Here is a 12,310-nt window from a genome sequence, read left to right on the forward strand (position 1 = left end):
AATACCGGAGCATATTTTTTTAGGTGCTAATTGGACGTTTAATACCATTTCCCGCCTGTTCATACATTGTCCTTGTACTTTAATTATAAATACACCATTTTTATCATTTCAACTTGAATTCAAAACTTCATACGTGACTGCGGAATATAAGTATGTACGTTATATGCGAAAAGGGTGAATAGTTCTTCTTCAATCTCAAAATCGTTCGTTTCACTCTTGCAATTTTCTGTTTAATCATGAGCGATGTAGTGATTTCATTTTACACTCGTAATTTATTACTAGCTATTTCTTATATTTAATTAGAATTGCTAAAGCTATATAACTGTTTAGATTTCATGTTTTTATCAACATAGAAATTATATTTCGACATAAATTACGTTTCCTTTGGATGGTTCAATTGGGAGAAATTTCTGTCAAACGTTTATCCCATACCGTGTTTGTATTTCATTCCACATTGAAAAACGATGCTGAACAAGTTTTTTCTTATCAACTAGTCCACTGGCATCAATGTGAATGACGTTTAGGTACATTTTTATAGACTAAAAAATGACATAGAACCAAGGAACGGGACTCACGCAAATTGGACTGTGGATTTATCATGTCGAGAATGAACAGAATTTTTACTCCGATTGTCACCTATTGATTAAAATTTAATGGCTTTATCAATTATATTAAATTAATAGTTTGATTTTCCCTAGGTCAACAGAGTCTTAATTAATGTGATGTACTACGCAGTTGGTTACTTTGGATGTAACAGTAATGATTGCGAGTCCAATTCACCAACGATGGGGAAATTAAACCTCTGTAAATTGTAATAGATGTGACGAGAGCATTTTCAAATATTTCATTTTATAATATGATTCATAGTCACTGGTTTCAAAGCTCAATATATAGATAGATAGATAGTGGTCTTTATTTGGGCGAAATTGAGACCAAATGGTCCCTTCTTCCATTTAACCCACATGGTATGAGTTAAACAGAGAGTAGAAAATATAGATTGCAACATTATACGGAGCATATCTAGGAAACGAATAATGGACATAGGAAGGAAAAACTATTTGAAAATCTACAATATTTTTAGTAGTAGTTAATATTATTATAAGCGAGCCGATAAATAGCTAAGGTAATTTGCCCCATTAGGAATAGGTGGGTTATTTGGTAGAGGTAGATGATTTAGAGAAGTTGGGAAGAGTGGAAAGAAACCCGGTGTCGGCATTATCCTACTCTTAACGATTGGCGTCAAGGGCTCCACAATATAACGTCCTGTTCGACGGACGGTGTAATCCAATTGAAGTACTCTTTGCATAGCACCCCAAGTAGGAATCAGGATACTCAATAATAATGTCCATTATTTAAATTATATTGTAAATTCAATATTAATTTAATCAATTTCAATAATATATCACATTTAAAATATGCAAATCACTCTTTTTCCGCTTACAAATGAAATTTCATTAATTGAAATAGCAGCAGATAAAAACCACTCGTTTTTCATTTGTGTAGTGGTCATATATTTATAAATAGTATACGGTTGCTTTTATTTATTCACAAAAATTAGCAACAATTTCCATTAAATTGGTCGAAAACAACAGAAGTCCTTAAAACCTGACTCGATGTCTCTTAGTATGCCCAGTATCTAAAAGTGACCTCGAATCTATCAAATGGTTTTATCTTCCTAACGTACTGGTTTAAACCATGAAACCCTCTCTTTCCGTATCCATTTAAAGCAATAAGTCCGAATACATGTTCACTCGATAAAAGAAATCGTGTCTAGTTGGTTCGATGGATAACTGACTAAAATGAAACTGTCCGAAGGGATATCTTTATTCCCCTGCCGTAGACGGATCTTTTTCCTCGCCACATCCCAAATTTCCACTCGCAACGACAACGCCATATCCGCTCCACCATCCGTTGAGTCCGTCTAGGTCAGGGATCGATTTACCGACCACGTGGCACCTTTATTTTTTTGACCATTTTCGATAGCCATCCCGCCGCTGAAACACCTCAGCAGACATCAGCCTGGTTCTCACCCTCCACTGTGAAACATAGCCGTAAGTTATGATTTTTATGCTGAGTTTCCCTTTCTGTAGAAGAAACAGGGTCTGCTCATCATGAAGGCAATGGGGAAAATTTAGACGTCTTCAATTCATTTCCTTCCAAACTGTGTTACGTAAGAGAGTACATTTACGATACCCAGTATACTTGAGGCATTTCAGATATTCAATGCAATATGCATTTCACCGCCTAATCGTAGGCAATAAGATATAGATGAGGGAGGTTGGGTCGCCGCCTGATTGGTCTCAGGTAGGAGGTAGTGGGTGGGGGAGCGAGGTCAGCGATGACCGGAGTATTGCATGGTTTATAGACGACCCCAGAGTGTGGATTTTCCTGCTCCGACCCAAATCTCCGTCGTGGGATCCTCATCCGAGGAGGGCAGGAGGGCCGTCTCCTCCCGGCGTTCGCCCGTCCCTTCTCCGCTCGCCTCCCCAGCCCACTCCAACGACGGCGGCAACCCCCTTCCTCCCGCTTTCCCACTATCCCTTCTTACCAAATGCACTCGGCCTGCACTCTTTCGTCCTCACCGGTGAGCCCCACGGGAGCGGAATCGCCCCGCGGATCGATCCCATCCATCTCTTCCTCTCTCTCTAGTCACCCTCTTATTCGTCGGCGGGCAACCTTTGTACCATTCCCTCTCCCAATCCTATGTCCCCGCGCATTCCAATCGACATTCTTCACCTGCGACCCTCGAGAAAAAAAGAGGGTGATTGCTTCCGCTGACCCGACGAATGTCCTCGGGGAGTAATTTTTTTTATTTTTAAAAGAGATTGGTTAACATCATGCAAGTGAGTTCGATAGTTCGGGTCCACCACATTTCACGTATGTATGAATTTTATTTTCGCGGATGGTTTCGGCTCTTTTAATTTTGTTTCGACGGGCTGCTGCGGTGAAAGGAATTTTTTTCTCAACGGCGCTGAGTCCACCCTTCCGTAAATGAACTAACTGTCCCTCTCAAATCATTATTTTTCCGTACCCCGGAATGAATTCGGTCCACAGTTGGACAATAAACAGAAATGACAGAACATTCCTGGACCGTTGCAATCGCGGAACTTTTTCAAGGCACCCAGCGAAGTTCAAACTGTAGAATATTTAATTAACATCGCAGCATTATGAAACTTTATTTCAAATTCGACCATCAAAGTACTATTCACGATAAATGAGATTTTCAATAATACCATTATACAACAATATGCAAGCTTAACCCTTTACAAAGTCTGAGTTTATGTTTTCGCCGCGTGGCAGCCCCATAAACTTCTATTTGCTTAGTATAAATCGAAAACGTCCTTTGTTGATATTTTTTAGTTCTAGTTTTTTAGGGTTCCAATGAAAAAATAACAATAAATATAAATAAAAACAACCAACCCCAGGTGGATGAAATTCGACTTAGGCGCCAATTGAATCTCCGAACTATGTGTCGGCAGGTGGGGACTTTGCCACGATGTCAGTTGATGGAATTAGCGTTTTCTTGACTATAGTTGCGTAGATATTATGCAGATAAACGGTTTATTTTTTCAATAACAATGTCAATATAAGTATAATATTTTCACTAAATTACTCCATAATTTTAAATTATACAGTATGGTTACAGATTACATATCAGACCTGTATGGTGCAATAGAGATCCCCTCGGCTAATTCCTCCCAGGATAATTGGAAAGAAAACGATTAACCAGCGGGATACAGACCCGAAGCCTAAACCAAGCTCTCACGCTACAATCATAGCCGTCGTGGTGAGCTTAAATTACAGCATCTCGTTTAATTAATTAATTATAAGTAATAAAATACGAATTTATTTTGAGCAATCAATTTTAGTAATGCCACGAAATTCATAAGAGCTCCATCTTATTACAATCCCATATGATGTCGTTTGCGCTTTGTGGCGCATTAAGCCGAAATATTTTCATTTTCAACTTACTCCGCCAAATATACCAGAATCTCAATATCTTTGAGACAGTATATGCTGATGATAAAGTGAAAACTTTTATTTTTGGGAAAATTTACGTCCCTCCCGGGTCTCCATCTCTCCAGGGTATTGATATGTCAATTACGAGGGTAGTTTGAAAAGTTTTTTGGAATCATCATTAGATGTCAGCGCTAGCGCAACGAGTTTCCTACGCATAATTAGGTAATAATTTATGAGTAAACACGTGACGCGTCAGTGACGACGTGAGTTAGATCTACAGTGCGAACGCCATTGTTTCTGTTCCCGTGTAGTGATTGGTGAAGATGAAAAAATTGACAACCGAGCAGTAATTAAATACTTAGTAAAGAAAGGTGTGAAGGCAAAGGAAATTCATGCCGACTGTCAAAACACTCTGAGAGACTCTGTTCTTTTACATCCAACTCTTACCAAGTGGAAAAACGAATTTAAAAATTTAAATAAGTGGTCGGCCAAAATGTGCCACTACCCCGGGAATTATTGAAAAAGTGCTTAAAATGGTCATTGAGGATCGCCGATTAAAATTGCGAGAAATAGCTGAAGCTATAGAGATTCATCTAATCGAGTACATCACATTTTAGCGGTAGAATTCGATATGAGAAAGTTATCTGCTTGATAGGTGCCACCACTCTTGACGCAGGATCACAAACGCATCAGAATGGAATTTGCCGAACAATATTTAACCCGTTTTAAGAGCAACATACAGGATTTTTTCACCAATTTGTAAACATAAGTAAAACTCGGGTCTATTACTATACCCCAAAGATAAAACAGCAGTCAACGCAGTGGAAACATGTTGATTTACCGCCACCAAAGAAAGCAAAGGCAATACGGTCGACTGGGATGGTGATGGCTTCAGTTTTCTGGGATGCGAAAGAGATTCTGCTGATAGATTATGTATTCATAGTTCAAACAAAGACTGGACAATACTATGCTAATTTTTTGGGCCAACTACAGCAAAAGATACACGAAAAAAAGGTCATCATTGGCAAGGAAGGAAGTCATCTTTCATCAAGACATTGCACGCCCGCACAAACGTGTCGTTGCATGGCAAAAATACTTTAACTAATGGAAAAATAGTTGCCTAACCATCTTATTCGCCCAATTTGGCTCAATCAGATTTTCATCTCTTCCTAAAGGTCAAGCATTTCCTCGGTGGACGGAGATTCTTTTCAAACAAATAACTAACAGTGAAGTAGACGGGTATTTTGCAGGTCTGAAGGTATTTAATTTTTATATATGGCATCACAACTTTGGAACATTGGTGGACCAAGTGTACGAGTGTTAGTGTACAGGAGAACTGCATTGAAAAATAAAAAGGTTTAATTGGGGAAAGTCGTTTATTACTGTTCCATTTCAAGATCTTTTCAAATTATCCGCGTGCAATGATAAATCGAAAAATATTTTGAGCAAGATGAAAAGATGAATAAAAAGCGTCTTCCTTGAATCGCATTTCATCATTTATTTGAAGAAATTCATCGTTAAACGTGGAATTTTAAAAATTTCAAGTTTCGTAATTTCCAAACTTTGCGTGGAGTGCAATGCAATGATAATACAGAGAATCCTCAGCAAGCCATCACTTAATTAATTTTTCCCATTTTATCATAAAGAGCATTTGCAAAAATTAGTAGGAAGAGAAATGGTGTCTCTCATGGCACTGTTAATGCAATTTATGTGTAAAGAAAGGATAATGTAGACGTGTAAATAATATATTTAGGTAACACTATTATTTTTATAAATTTAATTCTGACCCGAAATCTATATTTCCAGGTTTTGATTAATATTGTCGTGAGGAATCGACCAATATAATTGCTATTTCAAAACACTCGTAAAAATGCATTTTGACAACTCTATTCGATATGTAAGTAAATTAAAGTCCCCACCAAACGTTGGAGCATTGCAATGTTCCAATACAATCTAAAAACAAGGTTGTAAGAGAAATCCTTTATCCAGCCAACCTTTGTAAGATGATTTAAAGAATCGTAAATAAATTATCAGAGATGAGGAATATTTTATTTGAGGCATTTAACAACACCACAAATTGTTCAAAAAACTAATTTTTAGGCATATTTCACGGACATTTTTAAATACCAATGAAATATTTCTTGGAGAAAAATAGTGAACGTTTCGAAGACAGATTTAAGTGTTGAATTGCGTGTATGTTTTAATCCCATATAACTTAAACCTCTTTTGCTGTACAAAAATTACTTAAAATAGCAAAAGTGTTGATATATACCGCACAAATATTCAACTTTGTGATAAAACGGTAATGCAAACCATATGTAATTAAAAATTGTCAAAAAAGTGTATTGTAACTGATAAAATATTTTTGATACTTTTTTGTTCGTAATTCTCTTGCCTCAATAACTTTATTTGATGAATGATAAGGATGACGTTCATTAAAGGACTCCTTTGTGAAATCTAATAATATCTAGGGTAATTAGCATGCAATGCCACGTAGCATGACACGATTTATTCAACCTTGAAAATGTGTGTAGAATTATCAGCATATGGGTTGGTTATAAGTAATTTTGTCTTTTATTTTCGTTGTATATTGATGATGAAACTACATAACCCAATACGTTATTTTTTGGGCAGCGACTTAATTAACACCTGATTCAAAAGGAAGATGAGAATATGTGATCACGTTTGCGCTCATTATCGTACAAATCTAAGTTTCGAATAATCTGCCAGCTCTCTGCAAAATAACTTTTTAATCCTCATATGATATGTAAATTCAAAATGTCGAATAATAAGATTAAAATTTTAAGAAAATCTTAAAATTTTTTAAATGGAGATAGGTTGATGAATGCCTATGATAAATTACCGTACAATTTGTATATTTTTAAAAGTTTCGTAGCCGGAATATTTTAATACTGGCATGCACGAATGTGTCCTGTGCCTGTCAAAACAAAAACGAGGGAGTTTTGTAACTTAATCCCGGAAAAAATATAAAATTAATGATAACTTTTGTGTTTTGAGGATCTTTCCGACACGGAAAAATGAAAATTTATAAATGATCAGATCAATGTGAAAAGCATATTTGCAGAATTACTCATCGCATTTTTGAAATGTTTTCAACATAGGAGAAATATTTTTCTAAATTTGTATCTCCTACCAGAGATGTAATGCGCGAAAAGTCAACTGACGCAGTCATGTGAAATCAGCGAGCATTCTGTGTGGGTATGTGGGATAATTGCCGCTGGGGGTGCAAAGCTGTTATGTCCTTGAGTGCCAATAAGCCTCATTACACCCGGTTCTCAGCTGTGTGCTGTCCTTTCGACCGGAGTTGCATCCAGGTGATTAATTGCATTATAGCCAAACCAATCAGTTTCCCCACGGGACGTCAAAACTCTCGTGATTCCACTAACCCTCCTCCTTCCCCCATTCCCTTCAAAACTTGGAATTTTGTTCCTCTGAGTTTGCACTCAAAATATATGCCCAGGATTGGAAACGAATAGAGTCAGTATCTAAGCTATTTTTCACATTCTCTGGACCGTATTAATGAGGGTAGGACATAGCCTACTGATTCTGTAATACGGTATTCTTTGCAAAACGGTATTCTTTGCAAAACGGTATTCAATTTTGATTATTATTCCTTTCCTATGATTGCAAATGTGGCAAACTTTATAGCCAATGGCAAAAAATGAAACTTGATAGGCAGGTCGTGTCGCGTGTAGCCAAATATAATTTTATTGTTTTACTAGAGGAAAAAAGATTTAAAATGATTAATCAAGAATTAGAATGGTTATCTACTATAGATAATGGATAGCAATGATTAAAAACGTAATTTTTGTGAGCAGATAGCAAACCTGGACCAGAAAAATGAAAATTAATAAAAAAGTAGTGAATGCAAATATTTTAAATATTTCCCTACTAAGTTTTGCTCAACTATATCGTATGCGGAAGCTTTTAATTCCTCTACTTTATCCCCATTCTACTTCTTTTGCTCTTTCTACCTCAATCTGACAACATGCCGGTCCTCATTTAACACATTTCATCGCTCTTCACCCACACTATAGTTTTCTGTCGCTGATTAAGATAAATTATTGATTCTTTTTTTTAATTCTCGTTTTAATATAAAAGGACAAATGTCCCATGAGATACAAATCATTCTCAACTACTACTTAAGGTACTGTTGAAGACTGATGAATGTAAAGGCACACCTCCGCTTAGTTGGCGATAAAAGTTCTCCCAGGGGAGGACATGAATATTTGAAGGTCACCGGCAGAGGGCATATTTAATTTAATATACAGCACTGCCAAAAGTTCACGGTTTTCCTTTCCCATATTTTACTCATCTGAGAAAGAGAAGAAAAAAGAGATGCAAATCTTCAACAGTACCAAAATAAAGGAATGTTGAAAGGGAAATGGGGATGAAGAATTGTGCCCAAAAAAAAAATCATTCATTCAAAGGAGCCTATATTTTTAAAAATATATTATTTAGCAAAATGAAAATATTGTGATTAATAACCTGTTAATTTTACATTCAATGTAAAAAATGGTTTTAAATAAAAATCTATGGCTTATTTTTCTCGTTTTAAATTTCATTGATTCATAAGAAACATTTGTTTGTCGACGACAAGGTTCAATCATCAGTAGTCTCTCGAATCGATGGTTAATGTTGCTCGCAAATGAATTTTAGAATGGTTGTTTGGCAAAAGGGCAAATTTTAAACAAAAATTCAATTCAAGTTCTAGAAATTCGTCAGCTGTTGACATTGCGACGGTTGGATCCAGCAAGAAACACTTCAGAAAAAGATAAGAGTATCAACGCCGGGGAAAAGGGCACTATTTTTTTACTGCAAGTATCTATTGATATTTTTTTATGGAGAGCATAGGATGTGTTTCATTCATAGATTACCCGACTTAAAGGAAGCAATTACCGAAAATGAGACAAGAAGACGTCTAGAACTGCATATTACCATCGTATACATATCATACTAGAGGCTATACTCGGGTTCCCCGCACTATTTTATCCGCACAACTCTAAATGAATTCAATTCATAATACAGGCTCTATTATGTACGTAGGTAGTTTCTTCGTCACGGTGTCGTTTTCGGGCACGCGACTTCGCAAATGCTTCGGACAAACGTGAATATAGTATATTTTGCCGGCCATAATGAACTCAGAATTTGAAAAAACAACTAATGCCCTTTAATAGTTAACTCCCAAGAAATCATTCGAGACCACCGATTTTCACAGAAAAAATAATTCACTTTAAACTTAACTTTTAAAGACATAATCCTAATAAACACTAACAAATTTTGCTGCATCGGCGACAGTTTAATTGTCGCTCCTCATTTAAGCAAATAAACTGACATTTTAATTCCGAGTTAAATATGTGCTACCGTCTGTGAGTGAAACAACATTTTTTAAAATCGAGATTTTATATCAAATATTGCTAGAAAAGTACGTGCGCAACCAAATTGGATCTAATCTGTTACTTTGTGTATTTTTTCCCTCTTTATTTGAAAATTAAAAGCACTTACCACCTTGGAGTGATGTGTCTCCATACAAACAGTTTAAGTTTCGAATGAATTAATGTATATGGGTGTATATATATATATATATATATATATATATATATATATATATATATTTATGTATACATATATATATGTATATATATATATATGTATGTATATGTGTATGTGTGTATATATATATAATATTCCTCGCTAGCCTAGCACTAAAACCCTATGTATTTGCCTTTCATCAGCTAGCAAGAGGAAACGAAGAACGAAGTCAAAATACACGGAACGACGATTATAATAAAAAAAAGAGTACCATCCAAAAAATTTAAATTAAATAGGTATATATAGTATGTCCTTCCCACCACCTACAGGTAGTACCACAAGATGGGAGAGGAGTATATAATAGGCAGATATTGACACACCCAAAGTGACCTTACCTTCGTCAGTTACCTCCTCAAACCTCGACTCCGAAAGAAACCCTCGAAGCTGCCTCGCAAAACCACAAAATGACTTGATTCCTGGACTATAGCGGAAGAGCCATATAAGGCAGTCCTTTCCAATTTCCTCTTCTTCAAATTCGGAATACTGGTGATATGTTTTCTCAGTAAATACCAGCTCTGGAAAAAAGCTTTATTTTATGTTAATTCTCATCATTCTCGCGTACTGCTACTACAAACCCCATGATCATGAGCATCATTAAATCATGTATCTTTTTTAGTGATACGTTGTGGCAATACTTGTAATTAGTGTCGGCAGAGAGACTTTCAGTAAGAATTATCATGTGATGGTATGCTTACTGAACTGGCTGAATCTAATTCATTTAATTCTATATTTTACAGCATTTTTTTTAATATTCCAACTTCATTCCCATCTGGTAACTATAAACTGCAATCTCCAAGCACCTTTGCAGGCACGCGTTATTTCGAAAGAAAAGTGGACGAAGTGTCAAATCAATGACCAAACTCTAAAATAATACAATAGAATACGTCATAACGAATAAAGGGAATCTTTAACTGTTTAATACAAGGGAATGGCATTAAAGAGTATGAAAATGCTGTTTTTTATAACCGGTATTTAAATGGATGTTCGCCGAGTTTATTTTTTTCCTCTTTGCGTACGAAATGTCGTATTCCGCTGCGCGGTCACGGTGCCCTATACCCTCACCCTCAGCTTAGTTTGGTATAATATGCCCGTCGAGTTACACGCACACGAATTACGCTCCTAGTTCGACATTTCTCTGATTCCTTGTAAATCACGTGCTTGCCCGCGCGTATTTTCGTGTTGTGGTGTGCATGCGATCCGATACCGAGAATCATCTGCGGCTACTGTTAGCTGACCCTCAGCCTGACCCCGCGATTATATTATGGCCGGCCGCACCAAGAGCTGCACGCTGCTTTATGCAACAGATCAATTGCCCTGTTACCCATGCAAGCCCGATGTGATTATGTGGGCATGGACCACCAGTGAGGGCTCGTCAGGCAGTTTTCTTGAGCGCCCAGTGTTCAGCTTCGCCTCCCGGCGAATTAACCGATTCCCCCTCGCCGCCATAATAGCACAGACTCCGCTCGTCCGCATGTTGGAGGATGTGTTTGCAACCGTGAGGAAGCCCCGATACTGAAAGTCGCCCTGCTTCGTGCCCATAAAGTTTGCTTCATTGTTTTCTATAAATTCTAAAACTATAAAATGCGGTCGACGATGAACGCGGAACCATAGCCTACCTAAGGGTTATCATACTCGTATTATTAATATCAATACATCAGTACAATGATAACATCCTGGCCGGTGAATCTTTGATCTCAGCCGCTCCATGAGGACGCACGAATGACGATTAAAGAATAAAAATAACGCACCATCACAATAATTATGACACTACTTTCATAACTATGACACTTTGTAATCTAAAAATTTAATTGTAGTTCAGTTCACGTTGAATCAAAGTCTAAACGGGTTTAGTAATCAACCATGACCTGGGGTAATCTCAAATTCTGGTGGCTTTTCCGATCCTATATCTTGAAAGTTCTACCAATCTGTAATAATTTCTCTTCTCTTGCGTCACACAATTTGAAAAATTACTCCGTTGTTTGATTTTTTTATTATTAGCTGCTGCAGAAATGTGATAGTGTGTTATGATGTTAATTCTTGAAGTAAATTACGAAGATTTCCCAACATTTAGAAACTTGAACGCTTCTCGTTTGTTGATATTTCTGGTAAAATGTTTAAATTTTTTTGAGACGGAGTTGCAATTTTTGATCAATCGTGTCTCAATAGCGCAGACCATGCTTGAATGCGATTGAAGTTCATAAAAATATATTCTTTTCTGTAATTTGGCAACTAAAACAATTCAATTCTAAAGATGAAAATGGGTATTTTTATGCAGTACTTTAAATTTTGTATATCAAAATATGAAAGGACCCCTTCACAAAAATTTTCTCATCTTTAAATTATTATTATTATTCAAATTTACATGAGCAGATAGACAGTTTTACGTGGCACACAAGTCCCAAGTAATCACAAAAGATAATAGATAAAATCACTCAGTAAAACTAAAGCACACTTAAAGCAAACCTCCAAGCACAAATTTATTTCACTAAACAAGAAAATCCCCATCTCATTAAAATCAACCAATCAGCAAGAAAAATTGATAAATAAAAAAATAAGCTGTTACATATAATTTTACACCACACATCAATCATATTATTACATGAATTCCTTACATCTTTTCTTGAAAGTATGCACTCTATAAGGAAAGGGCTCGAATAGTTTTTCAGGTAAGGTGTTCCAATCCACAATTGTTTTATTTAGAAAAGAAAAATCTTTTTATTCGTTCTTTCTTCCCGGA

Source organism: Hetaerina americana, unplaced genomic scaffold, assembly GCF_022747635.1.
Source record: "Hetaerina americana unplaced genomic scaffold, ioHetAmer1.1.p SCAF_5, whole genome shotgun sequence".
NCBI lineage: Eukaryota > Metazoa > Arthropoda > Insecta > Odonata > Calopterygidae > Hetaerina > Hetaerina americana.